Raw genomic sequence first — 18,772 nt, forward strand, 5'->3', positions numbered from 1 at the left:
TCCCTGTTGCTTTGATAATGGGTAGGAAGCACATCTCTAATGTCATCTGCCACAAGGATCCATTTCAGATTTTCCCCTCTGGAATTTATTTCTTTCAAACCCAGTATTCTCACAGCACATTATTTCAAATTGTATATTCCAATCTACCTTTTCTGGTATATATCACATAGTTCATCTCCTCCACTAGACTGTGAATTACAAGGTGGCAAAAATCATAATTATCCTTCATTATCCATTATCCATCATTGTATCAAAGACAGGTCAAATAGTTCTGGACATAAAATAATTTCTTAATAAATATTTTCAAATTGGAATTAAATTATATTTTTGTGGATATAGTCCATGTACAGAGTTTGACTGAATGTTCATGGAATAACCTTTGTCTTGTAAAGAATGCTTTTGGCATTTTGCTTCCATAGGCCAATTCCCCATGAATCATTTCTTATTAACATTGTATGGCTGGAGTTGCTGTTAGAATTCAGCCAGTGATTCTAAATTCTTGTTTTGCAACATGGCACAGCTATCTCAGGTAGTGTCATTAAATATTTTAAAAGATCTTAACATAAAATTCACTCTAAATTTAGAATACTTGCACATATTCTATTTTGGTTTTGAAAGTAAAAAGACATAGATGTTTTGAAACCTAAAAAATTATACTACAGAATTTCACAACTGCAATAATTTGTATTTCAAAGTTTCAGATGTTTGGGTCTGCTAGAGAAAAGGACAAATTTGTAATTTCCATATGAATCATGAGATCCTAATCTCATTTGCAGGGATTTTGCTATCCTCTTAGGGTTCTCTGTAAAATAGAGAATCTGGATGATTCTTCTCTACACAGCCAGGTGAATTTACTGTGGATCCGCTTCTACTTTGATGTGAATGGGAGTTTTGAAATCTCTGCAAATTTTAATCACAATAAAACGTGCAAAAAGGGGCCCAGGCTGTGGCAGATGGGTAAAGCTGTGCCTGCAGTGCCGGCATCTCATGAAGGTGCTGGTTCAAGTCCTGGCTGCTCTGATTCAGATTCAGCTCTCTGCTATGGCCTAGAAAAGCAGTAGCAGATGGCCCAAGTTCTTGGGCCCCTGCACGCATGTGGGAGATCCGGAAAAAGCTCCAGGCTCCTGGCTTCGGATTGGCCCAGCTCCAGGTTGCTACCATTTGGAGAGTGAGCCAGCAAATGGAAGACCACTCTCTACATCTGCCTCTCTGCAGCTCTGCCTTTCAAATAAACCAACCAAACAAACAAAACGTGCAAACATAGCTCTAAAAGGCAGAATGTGTGACTTTTTTTTTCATTTGAAGAATTTCTGCAAGACCAGTTTTGAAATTCTGTTTTATTTATGTAGAGCACACAACTCCTCTAGAACATTTATTGGAAAACAAATATTTTGAGAATGTTCAGTTGTTAATACTTTTCAATCCTAAAGGTGAGCCAGCAAGCCCATAGCCAGTAGCTCTGGGTAAAACCAAATGGGCCCTGACTCCAGCCCTCATAGACTTAATGAACCAGAACTCCTTTAGTCAAGGAGGACCAGCACTGTGCAATGGTAAAGTATCAGAATCCCAGAGACTGGATCCAACTCAGTTCTCTGTCTGCCCCAGGGCAAATTGCTTGCTTTCTCTAAGATTTAGTTTCTTATAAAATGGGGAAAGTTAAAATAACACCAACTAGACAAGATTGTTTCGGAGATTAAATGTAATAATTATATAATGTACATAATGCCTGTCTTGTAATAATATCCCAATAAGTTATGTACTTAAACATCTCTAAAAGTCATCTGTTGCTCCTGTGAGATGGAGATTTTCATGTAGTTACCTCATGGGGTAACTATGAGTACTACATGAGGTTCTGTGGGGTAGGCGAGTTCCAGCTCCCCAGACATATTGCAAGTTTCCTCCTTCCTCCTTATAACAGTTACTCATTCATCCCATAAATATTTATTAACAGCCCACTATGTGCTCGGTACTATATAGGTAATTACATAAATCAGGATCTTAAAAACAGGATGAGAGAGAAAGAAAGGACTGGTGGAACAATAAGTGATCCTAGAGATAGAAGTTCAGGATTATAGTCTTAGTTTCATTGTTCTTTAGCTTTATGAACTAGGCTAAGTCATTTAATTTTTCAGTAGTTGCCTTATCTCCTAATGTGAATAGTCACAACTACCCTGCTTCATTTCAGGAGTATTGAAAGGATCAAGGTAATGCATGTAAATATTCTAGGTAAAAATCCCAATGTTACCAATAGTAACAATAGAATCTTCAGGCTGAAGGGATGGAAGGGAGGAAATGCCTTTCTAAACAAAGAATTCACCTCTAAGACTGATCTGGTGAGAAATAGACAGGAGAAAAATATTATTCAGCCTTCTTCTTCCCTGTTGTTGGAGTTATGTTATTTGCAAAGTCCTAAAAGCCAAATTCATCTGAGCTCCGAAGAGGATAAGTTCATAGGATCTGAAAGTTGAATTTAGCTCTGTTAATGCGACATGAGCAAAGAAGTCTGTGGAAAGTGACAGCTTCTGCTGTAATTCCTATGCTCCAGATGCTGCCAAATACATTATCACTCTAGGCAGAACCAAACCTTGACTGTCCAGCCCCATCATAGACTTCTCAGAATCTGATTCATTCACACCAAATTCAAATGGATTTCCTCATAAATTTGCTCTATACACAAAATAGTTCTGGTCAATCGGTGTTTGCCTAACTTGCTCCCAACTGGCAACCAGTTTTCTTCAGTTTCTTGCAAATAGTAGTTGAAGGCTTATTGGGCCTTAGAATAGTTCAAAGCAATAGCAAACATTAACAGTTGCTGCTGTACTCACATTCTGTCCTTTTTCTGTGTTTGTAACACAGAAACCTCAAACCTTAAGTCCAAGAAATCATGCGAGGCAGACACCAGTGAAAGTGTGAAGTATCAAGTAGCCCTGGCTTTTAAATGGACCTGGGACCCACTATGACACAAAGAATTTTCTTCCCAACATTTGTTATGCTTTCCCCCATGGGGATAGTTTGGCTTTCTTCTACCAAACCTATTTCATGTCATTTGCTCTAGGTGTAATTGTCAAAGTTATGTCTGTAAAAGAAAACACAACCTCAGAAGTATTTCCTCAAATCTTGAAATGTTTAGAAACATCTACACTTTTAAAATAACCTTTCTCTGAGTTAGAGATCATATCCTGAATTACAGCCAAGAATAAAAGTTGATAGTTCTAGGTGGCAGAACATGGAAGGTAGCTTATCTATTGACACAGTATCAACACATCAAAACTGTTCGTTGATACAGCTTGGTAACAAATATCTCATCTACCTCAGTACCTAGAATACCTGTAGTCACTCTTATGGGAAACTGATGGTGAGATATGAGCCTTGATAGACAAATGAACAAGTAGAGCAAGACTGATAGGAAAGATCATGGAATAGGATACTTTCAGTGGGGAACGAAAATGATTTGGAGGACAATGTAATCACTAGATTATCTCAAAAATAATATGGTGAAGGGGAAAAGGCAAAAGGCAAACCAGTCTTATGTTTTTCCATTATCCAACAAATAGCTAAGAATGTAAGCAGATGTTAGACTCTAGAATCACACAGTCTCCACCATTAGAAACCTTACATTAGCAGGAGACATAAAGGCAAACAATTAATTTTAATGTTCCATAAGTTGGGCATAGTGAAACTTTTTTCTGACTAGAGACAATTGGATATTCCTAATATCATTCATAGGCCATACAAAATTATCAACTTAAAATTAGCCTGGTGTATATTTATTAAATTTCATGTCCCTTCTTCCCCAACCCTGCCAGGTATAATATTTAGGGATAGAATGGTATAGATGCCCAAGAAAGGGAACCCTAACCTCTTCTACTTGGAAATAGTGAATTCTGAAGTATCACATTTTTGTTATTCAGGCAATGAGAAAAATAGCTTAGGCAGAGGAAACATCTCTCCCTAGCATCTCCAAGCCTGCAATTAAGAAGAACTGCAATGAATTCAATACAATTGCAATAGGATATGACCATAAATGCAGATCTTTGCATGAATTCAATTCATTAAAGCTTCTGACAGCTTTGTTAGGAATTGAATTTTATCCTAGTGGCCATGGGGACAACATATTTTTAGAAATCCTATGAGAAGAAGCAGCAAAATAGAATGCTTAGAAGTGTAGGGTCTGGGGCTGGCACTGTGGTGTAGCAGGTACAGCCGCTGCCTACAGTGCCAACATCCCATATGGGCACCAGTTTGAGTCCCGGATGCTCCACTTCCGATCCAGCTCTCTGCTGTGTCCTGGGAAAGCAGTAGAAGATGGCCCAAGTGCTTGGGTCCCTGAACCGTGTGGGAGACCCGGAAGAAGTTCTGGCTCCTAGCTCAGATGGGCAACTAGGGAGTGAATCAGCAGATGGAAGATCTCTCTCTCTCTCTCTCTCTCTCTCTCTCTCTCTCTTTCTCTCTGCCTCTCTTCTCTCTGTGTAACTCTGATTTTCAAATAAAATAAATCTTTAAAAAATTCACTATAAAAGTGTAGGGTCTGTGTCTCAGTATCCTTATTTGTAAAATGGGGAGGATAATAATGAAACCTTCCTCGTGGGGTTGTTGACAGATTCAGCAACTTAAATCATACTGTAAGACACCTACAAAAATATCTGGAACCTAGTAAGCTTTCCATAAATGTTAGCTACTTATGTATGGTGCGTTTTCATCTGAAGAATGACATGATTAGACTTGGAAAATGAGCACTGTGGCTTCAGAAGGGGAGTGCTTTCTCAGCACTGCCATTTATCCAGCCAAGTGAAGTTTTTCAATGTATGGTATGTGTATTAGTTGTGGGTAGGGTACATGATGGTCTTCAGAATAAGCACTTTGTTGAGGAGTATAGTTTTAGAATTTTAAAGCTGAAAAGAACCTTTTAGGACCATTTAGGTTTAACTACCATTTAGCAAATGAATAAACTGAGAGTTAAAATGACTTGAAGTCCCAGACTAGTGGGTGGCAGGTTCCGTAATGAAGGTCCGGTTCTTTGACTCTTGGCCCATAGCTTTTCTGATTCTTCCACTGTGCCCATTAAGGTGTGTAGGATGAATGTACCAACAGCCACTAAAGTTTGTTTCTAACGTTGGGTCTTTTCTCTTCTGAGTCTCTTTCAAGCTCCAAGAAAACATTTTGTGTTGACAGGTAACCTCCCCAGTTAAAGATCTTCATGTTATTGAAATATTCTTGTTGATTCTGTTCTCCGCATTACATTTCAAAAGATGAAAAGCATTCTCAATCGAGAGTCTTCTCTTTATTTTCCCAATTCTGAATCAAATCTCTGAAGTGAAGTAGAAATAACACCATGACCTTCTGAATGCAAGTGGTTGTTAGGAACGCAGACAACCTGGGACAAATTTGTCTCTCAGAGAGTGTCCCATAACATAAACCTTTAAACACTGCTTTAAGAGTAGTATTTTTCACTGTAGAAAATGGGGAGCAATTTTGATGCACTTCCACTCATGGAAATTTGAGCAGAACCTCTGGACCTACCTCGCCATTCTGATTCATTGTTCTTCACAATGTCACAAATCGCCTCGCTGACTATGGACTGCATGCTGACATCATGGGTCTTGGTGCTGGCTTTGTTTGTCCTGTGCCCTAGAGCAGATCATCTGCTCCTTCTCTTGACCTTTCCACAAAATGAGAAGGAAAGGGTGACCTATGAACACCACTCTCTTAAGTTGACATGACACAAAGCATCCAAGAGACTTTGAACTCAGAGAATTGAATGCGCAATAGTACAGGCTGTGTTACTTTGTGAAAACACGTCAAGTTTTGATCTAGGATTTTGAGTTAATAGCACGTAAATAAGAAGCACAATATTTGTTCTGGCCACTTATTCATGTCTATCTCTTGTCATTACCAAGATATTATATTGGTGAGAACTGCTAAAAAAAAATACTACCATAGGAACAGTGAATATCCACTCAATTCTCATCCCTAGAAGTGAGTAGACTGAGAAGCCAGGTTGGAAAGGTGTCAAAGCACAGTAGACATTTATCATATGATTTTACCTCCTTAATTTGCATCAATTTGGTGGGGAAAGGGTGCAGAGAGGACCCACTGCCTCTGGAAAGGGGGAGGAGGACCTTATTATGCAGTGCTGCCCAGAGGACTTTTTAGCACCTACTCTAGATTAGTAAATAGCATTCTGAAAGAGAGCAGTGCAGGGTTAGCAATGTTTGTTTTCGTAAGGAAGGAGTTCAGGTATACATGTGTGTGGGAAAAGAAGGGAGGATAAGGTAAGGAGACATTTTTAGCTGAGTGGTAGACCTTAATGAAGGTGTTTGAGAGACTGGAAGATATAAAGACGTTATTGATGGAAGCGAAATTGATGCTTTGAGATGTGATAACTTTGAACAGCCTTTGTTTCCAATGTTGAGGAACTTTTTTTTTTTCATACTATTTGCTGGACTCTTTACTTAATAAAGAGTTAATCTTATGTTTATAAAGTTCATTGAAAATAGATCTTAGTAAAAAATAAGAATGAGAGTAGGATAAATTTTTAAAGGAATGGTTCATTCATTTAAGAAATAAACTGGGGCTGGTGCTGTGACATAGCAGGAAAAGCTGCCACCTGCAATCCCGGCAAAGCATATGTTCTACTCCCAGTCCAGTTCCCGGCTGATGGCCTGAGAAAAGCAGCGGAAGATGGCCCAAGTGTTTAGGCCCTGCCACCTACCTGGGAGACCTGAAAGAATCTCCTGGCTCCTGGATTCGAGATTCGACCTGGCCCAGCCCTGGAGATTGTGGCCATCTGGGGAGGGAACCAGTGGATGGAAGCTTTCTTTCTCTATCCCTCTTTCTCTGTGTGACTCTGACTTTCAAATAAGTAAATTAATTTAAAAAATCCTGGATAATCCAAGAGTTGGAAATAGCTATCTTCTTCCTCTAACCAACATTCATTTTAGTAGAGAAGATAGTTCTTTTTCACACTTTTTCCATTCTTAATTAAATTCAATTAATTATCAGCATTTTGAAAGATGGTTAGATTCTGGTTATATTTCACAGGTGTAGTACTAGATTTCCTTGTCGTGTTGCCTGTGGGACATGACCAAAAAGAGAAATCACAGGCAAAACAAAGCTTATGGCCTCAGCAACTAAAATTATGGAGCCACAGTAGGAAGGTTACAAGTGAAGCATCCTAGACTTAGGTAGGTATGCAGTGGTTGACCAGCAGTTCAGCTTTGAAATATTTAATTTGATATTTCTACTAACTTTATTCTTATTCTTCATGGCAAATGACCTTAAGATTTTTCAGGAGGCCCTTGGTAATAAGATGATTGTCCGATTGTCCTGGCAGTAAGTACCTTGGTTTACCACAAATGAAATAAATAAAGCACAAATTGGGATTTTTTTAAAATTAGTAAGAGATGTGTTTCCTAAAAGACTTTATTTTATTCAGAACTATGGAATGTGACCATCTCCATATTATGTATTAGGGCAGAATTCCCTTAAAGTGAGAGGTCTCTTCCCAATGCTGTAACAAACTCAAAGTTTGCAAGAAAGTGGAGGAAAATTGGTTTGGAGTAGATGTCTGAAATTCACTAATTCTGTGTGAATGGAATATAAACTGCAACGTGGGGAGTGGTGAAAAATGAGACTGACCTGGTACATGAAGAAACAGATCATGAGGATACTTTCATGCTATGCTAAGGAGTTTATTTTTATCATTAAAAAAACCAAGAGGTAATTAAGGATTTTTTTCTGATAATCCTGTGTATAACTACTATGTAATCTATAATTTTTATACAAAAGTTTGTCTCTTATCCTATTTCATGTATTGTAGGTATATTAATTTTTTTTCTATCTTCTCATCTTTCTTATTTAAAAAGCTCTTTCAGTAACTACTATCCTAAATCCAAAACGTGTACTTACGTACTCCATTAAAATAACAACACACCCAGAAGTGACATAGATGTGTATAGACGTCTACCAAAAGCAGCTTTAGTTCTACATTGTTGAAGCTGTTTGCTCGTTACTGTAAGCCTAATTATGTAGCTAAGTGAACACATGTGATTTAAATTATTGTTGAGTAAATGAATCGCATACTTTACTACCTTGGTTGGGAAAATAGAGGACTGTTTTTATTGGTATTGTGACAGACAACATTTTCAGAAGGGCCTTCATGCTAAAAATACAGCTAGATCTTGAATGTTGCCAAAAGAAATAATTTCGTGTATTCTTTGATTTCCAGAAAGTCATCTGCAAGCTTGCCTTCATCCCCTAGGCTCGGCAAGATAAAAAAGTGAGCTAGAAAGGCAGTGAAGCTCTAAGAAATAATGAAATACTAGGGAAGCTAAGTTGTAAACAATTAGCAGTATTGAAAACAGTAGTGTAGCATGATGCTTTATGGAATAATACGAAAATTATCCTGGAAGAAGCCATTTCTGTTGTAGTCCAGTATGATTTCTACTGCCTAAGTTGAACAAAATATGAATTCATGTAACAACATTACCAAAGCCAAAGATAACAAATCAGTATAGGAAGTCATCAAAATCAATAAAGTTATATTCAGACATCCAAGTCTTTGGATTGTTGGAGCTATATTTCCAAATAAAAAATAAACACATCTCCCCAAATTTCAAGAAATAAATAGAAAGTAAAAAATGATCAACAAGTAGTAGACAACCCAAATTGCAAGACATATTTGAAAAACAATTAAATAGCAATTTTAGAAACATAAAAATATTTTTAAGGCATTTGCCTTAAGAGAGAACTCTGGCTCGATGTGTGTCTGTGTGTGTGCATGCACACATGTGTGCCTCTGTGTCAGGCTTAGCAACTTTTAGTGCTCTGGGTTGCAATTCATGCCACTGTTGTGTCCCAGTGCCTGAGCTCCCTAAACACCTCTATCTTCAGGAACGTGGTGGATGACACCAGGTCTGAAGATCTATGTTGCACATTTGGTCATTGTGGTCCAATGGCTGATATGTATGTTCCACTTGATTTCGACACCTGTTAACCAACAAGATTTGCTTATGTTCAATTTGAGGACATTCATGATGCTGAAGATGCTTTATATAACTAGGACAGAAAATGGATCTGTGAAAGTCAAACTGGAATAGGGGGATCAGAAGGCACCTAATCAGACGGAAGTTCAAGGAAGCTCTTCACGTTAAGATGACCATGACATACAGATGAAGCCAAAGTTATGAAAGAATGCAATCAAGAAGTCTGTCTTTTGATTGCAACTACACAAGATTTTATAGTCCCTTAAATAGACCAACTGAATTACCTTGTCATAGCAGAAGCCTTTGCAACAATGATAGGCCAAATTGCATCTGGAATACCTCATACTGTCTACTTACTACATTTCAAGAAGGATTTGACAGCAAAGAACCAAGGAAGGATGGTTCAAGTGATCAAAGGTGTGTGGAAAATGCTGCATTATGAACACTGTATGAATATTTTGACTCTAGTCTGAAAAGTTAAAGGAACTATCAATACTACATGGAATAAAGTCCCTTCAAGTTTAAAAGTTAAGCATTTTAGGACAAATAAAAGGAAGTTCAGCATTGTACTTGTGGAAACCAATCCCTAAATATGAATACGCTTATGTTGATTCATGAATAATAAATTGCTGGAAACTAGGATGATCGAATATCAAGGAAGACAGTCATCTCTTACTGTCCTCTATTGGTCTGTCTCAAACAGAGTTGTGTGGGAAAAGCTATCGTCTAATGTTAACTTTTTTTTTTCTGGATTATTTCCTAAAAGTTTCATTTGTGTTGTTATTGGCAAATCTTGACTTTGTTTATTCTGGTACCAATGTTTTCTGCTTAATTATTTGCTTTGTTGGCACCTGAGTATATTTACCTCTCTATCATATGTGGCTGACTGTTTAGCCACTTTTCCCCACATAGATTCCAATTATACTTGACATCCAGCTGAGAAGGCTGATCGCTTCTCACCTCTTTCCTAGTCAACATGTTCATTGAGTATTTATTGAGCCCTTAACAGTGGGCAAAACATTGTCTTCAATAATTGGATAGAAAAATAGGTATTTCCCTTATTCAATTAATATCCACTGAGCACAATCTAGTGAACCATTACATCATGGCTTGGTTTTATTTGAGGTATATTATTTGTGACAATATATTAATACCATCAATATCTTAATGTAATTGTAAGACCAAATATACTATCAAAGATAAGTAATTTTGTGGTTATCTGCCATTTTAAAAAGTATCCAGTATCTATTTGTATCCGTTAATACAAATAATGAAAAATGATTTGCTTCAGTTTGTCATAAACTAATTTATTGTGCCATTGCTCTAAGATATTAGAGTTACAGTAAATTGCTAACTCTGCCTCATCAACTACATATTGGTAAATAATCTCATAAGTAAGTATTTAATGTTGCATCTGATGAAAGAGACTCTGGGTGCTATAATTAGATTATTTTGAGGCAGACAGAATTATTATCCCAACTGATATAGTATGTTCTGTAATGAGAAAATATTCACCAAATTATACTTTTTAGTTATTTACAGTACACTTTATAGGGGACTTTCTCTGTTTATAGTGAATTAATAACTTTTGTAGTATCAAAATTTTTAAAATTAAAACCTTGGTTATACAGAATATTAGTCACAGTTGAAAAAGAGAGTCACTAAATTAGATTATAAGCCTAAATAAATCCTTAGAAAACCACATGGAAAAACAGTATAAAAATATGAAAGAGAGGAAAAGAAATATAGAGGGTAGATAGAAAAGGTGGCATATATGTATGAACATGTTTATACACACATGCACATATACATACACCCCACAGTTTATATCCATATACTTGTATATAGATCCATATAAGGGTATACTTATGATAGTCTATAAAATTGACAATAGAAAATTCAATCTCCATGTTATACAGTATTAATATGATAATAATCAAAATTTTAAGGGAAGAGAATACAGAGAGAAGAGGAAATACTGAACAGATAGTGATCAAGAATTTTCTTAAACTGGTGAAAAACATGAATCCTCAGACATAGGAAACGTGTCATATATCAAGTAAGGGAATAAAAAGAAACTCCACCTAGATGTATTGTAGTAAAATAACAGAACTCATGTTAGAGAGATTTTAAAAACAACTGTGGAGAAACCATGATAATTGTTACTTTTTTAATAAGAAATGATACTAATAGTTCAACAGTGATACCGGAAACCAGAAAAACAATGTAGATAGCAGGTGTAGTAATAATATTCTCAAATAATGGAATATAGCTCAAACTTTCCAAAAAAGAGGGGAAGAGTGACATCAGTGACAACACTTTAAATCCCACTCCCGCATAAAAGCAGTGGTTAAAAAGGGGAAAAAGAGCATTAACTTTCTGGGAAATTAAGAAAAAGGAATGTTCATCCAAAACAAAAAAGAAAAAAGAATAAAAAGAAAAAAAGCTGATTGACAGAATAGAAAATTTTGTGCCATTTTAACTCATTCTGGTCTCATCCCCAATCCTCCAGTTAGCAGGAGCCATGAAAATAAGCAGGTCCATTCCCAGGAGCAGGCAGAGAAGAATATACCTCATTTGTAAATTATAAATAATTATTTGTGGTGGCTCCTTGGAAGACCACATCAGCAAGGTAGTCTTACTAGCCTAGTGCTAAAACTGTTTCCCAGTGAACATTTGTTAAAATTTTTACAGGATATAGGACAGGAAGTGGATAGAAGTTGAAGCAAACAATTTACTAACCAAAGAACATGGAAAGAAATGCTGGAGAACCCATATGTTAGATCTTTGAAGAGTCCCAACATACTTGTATTCCTGGGAATCTAGAAAATCATATACCTGCTGAGAGTTTTGCCCTTGTTTGGGGAAGACCTGAAAAGTCTCAGTTCTCATCACTTGCTGACTTTTAGGGACTACGAAGTGGAAAGTGAACAACAAAATTCAAGCTGGAGGATCACTATACCTCATTTCAAAGCATACCAAAAAGCTATAGTAATTAAAAGAGCATGGTACTGGCATAAAAACTGATACATAGATCAATGGAACAGAATAGAGATCCCAGAAATTGATCTATGTATATACAGCCATCTGATTTTTGACCAAAGTACTCAGAGCTTGCAGTGGAATAAAGATAATCTCTTCAACAAATGGTACTGGCAAAACTGTATGTGTATATGTAGAAGAATTTAATTATATCCATATCTCTCACAATACACAAAAATCAACTCAAGATGGATCAAAGATCTAAATTAAACACCAGAGACTACGAAGTTGCTGGAAGAAAATGTAGGTATAACATCCCAAGACATTGGTATAGGGGATGACTTCTTGGATAAGACCCCCAAAGCACAGGCAACAAAAGCAAACCTAAACAAATAAGACTGTATCAAACTCAGAAGTTTTTGCACTGCAAAGGTTATGATCAATAGAGTAAAGAGACATCCAATGAAATGGGAAAAAATATTTGCACACCGTCTGTCTGATAAAGGATTAATCCATATTCTGTACTTTGGAAATTTATATTCATTAAATAAAAGTTTAAAAAAAAAGATTAATAGCCTGAGTATATCAGCAACATAAAAAAACAATGACAACAACAACAATAAACAATCCAGTTAGCAAATGGGTGAAGGATTTCAATATCAGTTCTCAAAAGAAGAAATACAAATGGCCAACAAATATATGAGAAAATGCTCAATGTCACTAGTCATCAGGGAAATGCAAATCAAAACTGCAATGAGATAACACCTCACTCCTGTCAGAATGGCTAAAATTCAAAACAGAGTAACAAATGCTAACAAGGATGTGGGCAAAGGTGAACATTTATACACTGTTGGTGGGAATGTAAAGTAGTGCAGCCACTGTGGAAAGCAACGTAGAGATTTCTTTTAAAACTAGAAATAGACTTGCCAGCAATCCCACCACTGGGTATATACCTAAAAAACTTGAATACAATATTTCCAAGAGATAGCTGCACCACCATGTTTATAGCAGCACTTTTCACAGTAGCCACAATTTAGAACAAGCCAAGATGTCCATCGTCAGATGAATGGATAAAGAAAATGGATGAAGAATATTAGTCTGCTATAAAAAAGAATGGAATGCGATCATTTGCAGGAAAATGTACACAACTGGAGGACATCATGTTGAGTGAAATAAGCTGGACCCAGAAAGACAAATACCACATGTTAATATAATAGTGAGAATAAGAGAGGGAAGAGATGTACAATTTGGGACATGCTCAATCGGACTTGCCCCAAGTGGTGGAGTTAGAAATGTGCCAGGGGATTCCAGTTCAATCCCATCAAGGTAGCATGTACCAATGCCATCTCACTAGTCCCAGTGATCAATTTCAGTTCTCAATTGATCATACTGATAGGTCTAAGAGTCAAAGGGATCACATAAACAAGACTAGTGATAGTCTAGACTAACTGACAGAATAAAAAAGGGAGAGAACAATCCAACATGGGAAGCGAGATACACAGCAGACTCATAGAATGGCAGATGTCCTAAACAGCACTCTGGTCTCAGAGTCAGCCCTTAAGGCATTCGGATCTGGCTGAAAAGCCCATGAGAGTATTTCAGGCAAGGAAAGCCAAGACACTCTGGCAAAAAAAAGCAAACAAACAAACAAACAAAACAACACTAAATGAAAGATCTCTGAAGTGAGATCCCAGTGGAAAGAACAGGCCATCAAAGAAGGAGGTACCTTTCTCTGAAGGGAGGAGAGAACTTCCACTTTGACTATGACCTTGTCTAAATAAGATTGAAGTCGGCAAACTCAAAAGGCCTCCATAGCCTTGGCAACGCATGACAAGAGCCTAGGGTGATTACTGACGCCATAAAAAAGTGTGTCAGTTGTTAAATCAACAGCAGGAGTCACCGGTGCACTTACTCATCATGTAGGATCTCTGTCCTTAATGTGTTGTACATTGTGATTTAATGCTATAACTAGTCCTCAAACAGTATTTTACACTTTGTGTTTCTGTGTGGGTGCAAACTGTTGAAAGCTTTACTTAATATATACTAAATTGATCTTCTGTATATAAAGATAATTGAAAAATGAATCTTGATGTGAATGGAAGGGGAGAGGGAGTAGGAGAGGCGAGGGTTGTGGGTGGGAGTGAAGTTATGGGGGGGAAAAGCTATTGTAATCCATAGCTGTACTTTGGAAATTTATATTCATTAAATGAAAGTTAAAAAAAAAGAATGTGATAATAATGTTGTTAAAAAAAAAGCACATGTTCTCCCTTATATGTGGAAGCTGAAATTTAAAAAACAAACCAACAAACAAAAAAAGAAAATGGCTGTGTGTATCAGTATTACTGCAAATATAGTTTGTATGAGACTTTGTTTTATACCTTTTTGAAACCAATGGTTAAGAACGTTATACTACTGCAACTTTAATGTCTTTGATTACTTCAAAATTTACCATATATGGGTGAAATGGCCATTCTTCCTTTCAATTATTGTTGATAGCCACTAAACCAGGGTCTTTTTGCTTTTTCCTTGTTAATATTCTTATTTAGTGAAACATTAAGTCTTGTTATATGGTAATGTGAATTTAAAAATACATTATCTCAAAAACTAAAAAAAAGCAAAGGAGAAGGGAGGAGAGTGGGAGGGAGAGAGAGAGGGATGAAGGGAATATCATTATGTTCTTAGAATTATATCTCCACATCACAATGAGTCTGTTACAAACTCATTTTAATTAAAATTAAAATTAAAAATAATAAATGAAAGACACCAGACACAAAAGAGCACACACTTCACGATTGCATTTATACAAAATATCCAGAATGACAAATTCATAGAGACAGAAAGGTTAATGACTCACTGGGAGTGAAAGGAGGAAAGTTTGGACTAATTGCTAATAGGTTTCTCTCTGGGGGGAATGAATATGTTCTGAAATTAGATAGTGGCAATGATTGCCCAACGTAGTGAATGTGCTGAAGTCACTGAAATGTGCATTAATAGGAATATTATGTTATGTGAAGTATATATCAATGTTAAAAGTACTTTCTAAAAAGAAGGGAAGTGATCCTAGAAGGAAAGTCTTGGGCACAAACATGCTTAGAAAGAAAATAAATATATAATGTAAATGTAATGTAAAACTAATGTAGTTATGAAATCTAATTCATGTAGCAAACAAAAGTAAAAACAATCTTAAAAACTAAACAATGCTGATTGTTTGATACAGTGGCTAGGACCCTCTGAGGAACAGCCACGTCCCGTATCAGACTGCCTGTGTTCAAGCCCTGGCTCTGCCACCAAGTCCAGTTCCAGTTAACGTGCGCTCTGGGAGGTAGCATGTGATGGCTCGTGTTGGTGGGTCCCTGCCATCCACAGGGGAGGCCCAAACTGACGTCCTGGCTCCTGATTTCCTCCTGGCACAGCCTCACCTGTTGCCGGCATTTGGGAAGTGAACCAACAGACAGCAGGTCTCTTGATTGTCAGTCTTTCTACCTGCTGCTGGAATGAATACTTTTTAAAAGATGGTTAAAAAACTAAATCACGTAAACTGAAGTTTGAGGAATTTTACCAGGGAAATGTCACATAAAAGCAGTGTATTGTTCAGAAGATTTATGAAGACTGAATTTAACTTTTTGGAAAATTCCTTTAAAGTTTCATATGTAAAAATTGGCAGAAATAAGTTGAGTATATAACTTCTAAAGCATTAGTGATAATCAAAATGGAATAAGAAAAATACCCAAATAACAATAACAACAACTCAATTTATTGGAAAAGGAAAAAAATTGAGAAAGAAACATGGAAAAATCACTATACATATAAGAAAGAGAAAAGCAGCCTTTTTTACTTAGGAACTGGCCTGGAACTATCAGGCCCTGCTGTTGCTTGCAGTTGCATTGCTTGCCACTCATTGTTCCAACAAGTTCATTCTGTAACCATGATTGATCAAAGCCAAAAGTAGTTTACTTTGTGATGATTTTTGAACATAGACAAAAACATAAGCATTATCCAACACATACAAATGGTCAAGCACCCTCTATCCTTACTAATTTGGGTGAGCTGCATTTTTACCAATTAAAGCATTAGCCTCATTCTAGTCAATTCTACAGCTAGATAAGATTTATTGAGACACAATCATAGAATTGCTTATATTATCGAGTCCAGAACAAATCCTCACTTTCTTGAACTCTCCTTATATAAGCCTAAATCCTACAGTAATTTAATTTAATAATGTAGTATAATAATAGCATGATTTCTCATATTTCCTCATGGAATGTGGCCTCTCTTATTTTAAGGAACAATAAACCCGTATTATTCTACCATGACATGCTTCGGATATTGTAGCATCCTGGTGGTCTTGACTGAAGAGTACTGATCAAAGGAAAGGATAAAATAAGGTGGAAGCAGCTCAAACAAATAATGAAAGCAGAAATCCACATACGTCAATTATCCTAGATGTTATGGCCCAAACTTCCCAATTAAAAGGCGGAGATGATCAATTTTGACAGAAATGAAAGTCTGTGTTGTTTATAAAAAGGCACATGAAAAATATAAGATCATAGCAGTGTTATGTGAAACACAGCTATTTGAAGACATGAGGGCATGGACATGTTTTGTTCATCATTGTATTGCAGAGTTTATCACCTGGTCCATAGCAGATGCTTAGTAAGTATTTATTAAATGCATTACAGATCAGAGCTACTGAATTCAGACTGTACAATTATATTTCATTAAACAAAATCATAGTGTGTATACAAATAAATAAAATATAAACTTTGAAACAGAGGTTGTGGAAGCACCAAGGATGCAGAATGGCTAATGACAGGCAACCGTGTTGGCCTCATTAGTAAAGCCAAAACTTTGATCCAAGTGTTCTAATTCAAGATCTATTTCTCTTTCTGCTCTTTATGTTCATAAAAAGACACATGGCAAATACAAACGCTGAGCACAGTTTGAATAGCCGTACCTTGAAGAATTAGGCAGAGGGATCTCACTATGTGTCTGATTAGCCTATTCTCTGTCTTGCTTGTTTGAGTTTCAGCAGAATTCAAAGGCTGGAGGTAAGGCTGGGAAGGACTGCACAAAGGCCATGACAAAGCCGGTCTCCCACTTGCTGAGAGTTGGCTTGCAGTTCTCAGGGGGCCACATTCACCAACACCTGAAATCTAGGATGACCAGCCACAGATTTGTGGATGTGACTGCTGCTGTGTGCAGGACAGCCATCCTGGAATATTTCATCGCAGAGGTACTTGAACTGGCAGGAAAGACATCAAAAGACTGAAAGTGCTTTCCTCACCCCCCGTTCCTTGCAACTTGTTATTTGTGGTGATGAAGAATTGGACTTTCTCATCAAAGCTGCAGTTGCTGCTAGTGGTGTCATTCCATACATCCACAGTCTCTGATTGGGAAGAAAGGACAACAGAATACTGTCTAAAGGATGCCCGGATTCCTTATTATTTTATTACTAACATCTATCTAGCATTGATGATTCCAGGGGACTGTATCTTTCTGAACAACACAATTTTGCCATTTTGTGATCCTATTAGAACAAGTTGGGTGTTTAATTAGCTTTCCAAGAAATGAAATTTCTGCATAATGAAAGACTTTGCCTCTCACTAACATTTGTAAAATAAGACTAACATCTTCTCTACCTCTTGATAACTGACCTCAAATGCCCTCTTTTAGTGGAAATAAATGACATCCCCTTATAATAGACCATAGCTTTGTTTTTATTCTTGAGCATTTAAGAATTGACTGTAGGAAGTTAGATTCCTGTGTCTTCATGTTTACCAATATATTCTGAAAATTGATTTCCTGTTCTAGAAATAACCTTTAATAAAATCATCTTCCTCTTGGGTCCTTTTGGTCTTTCATTTTTACTCTAATAACCTTTGAGAGTTTCACCAGGAAGAATCAGCCATGTGTGGATAAATATTTTTCAGGATACACTAGGCAATTTTACAGTCCAAAATTAACATGGCAGAATAATGCATTTCTGTTGACTTATTTCTTCATTGTATATGATTAGACAGCCATGAAAGGATCCATGGAAAGAAACAATTATTCAAGTAAAGTTATCCACAGGAAACTCCCCTAAACAATTCCTGTTTTCTCCTTTTGATAAATTTGTCTTTCAAGATTATTTGGTTAAATGTACAGAGACATTCTTTTGTTACTTCCAATAAAGCCCTCCAGTTTATTTGCCAAAAGCGTGATGACTCATTTTGGTTTGGGAGACTTTAAGGACATTGGATTTGAATGTAATTCATTAGTTTTAGCTTCCACAGTTGTAATCAATTCTACATGTGATTCATACACCAACAAGCAGAATGCATTGAAATCAGAGTTTGTAGGTTCCACGAATATTTCTCAAGCTCATTCTTTTTATTTGCATTATGATCATTGTCAGATAAAGAAGTGCTATTTTGTTATTGTGGAAAATAAAATGATTCATGAGAAAAAATGCAAATGCAATTGCAAATCACAAAAATTGCAAATTGCAATTGCAAATTGCAGTTCAGTAACATGCTGAGGAAGTTTGTCAGGAGCATATATTCATCTTAAGTTTCTTTTGGCAATCAGATCACAGGCAATGTTGCCCAGATTTCTTAGAGGATTTTCTGGCAACTTAAATTTAACAGGTCTGAAACAAAATCTGGAACTAATGGACTTTTAAAATGCAAGACCTAAACTGAAATCTCTGTTCATTCATACATAACTATGTGGCTTTGGACAAGTTTATAGATTTGAAGCTTAGGTCAAATTAGAAAATTAACAGATGCATCTCAAATGTCTATTGTGAGAAGTAATAAGATTAA

The 18,772-nt window shown here is 36.5% G+C and overlaps 2 pseudogenes; both read left to right on the forward strand.

Moving 5' to 3' along the window:
- Positions 1 to 10,076, forward strand: part of LOC108178209 (uncharacterized) — a 59,826-nt pseudogene extending 49,750 nt beyond the window's left edge.
- Positions 10,077 to 12,214: 2,138 nt separating this feature from the next.
- LOC127482627 (histone H2A.Z pseudogene) lies at positions 12,215 to 18,162 on the forward strand (annotated as a pseudogene).
- The last annotated feature ends 610 nt before the right edge of the window (positions 18,163 to 18,772 follow it).

The sequence above is a fragment of the Oryctolagus cuniculus genome, chromosome 1, assembly GCF_051225735.1.
Source record: "Oryctolagus cuniculus isolate XC-2025 breed Fujian yellow rabbit chromosome 1, ASM5122573v1, whole genome shotgun sequence".
Taxonomy (NCBI): domain Eukaryota; kingdom Metazoa; phylum Chordata; class Mammalia; order Lagomorpha; family Leporidae; genus Oryctolagus; species Oryctolagus cuniculus.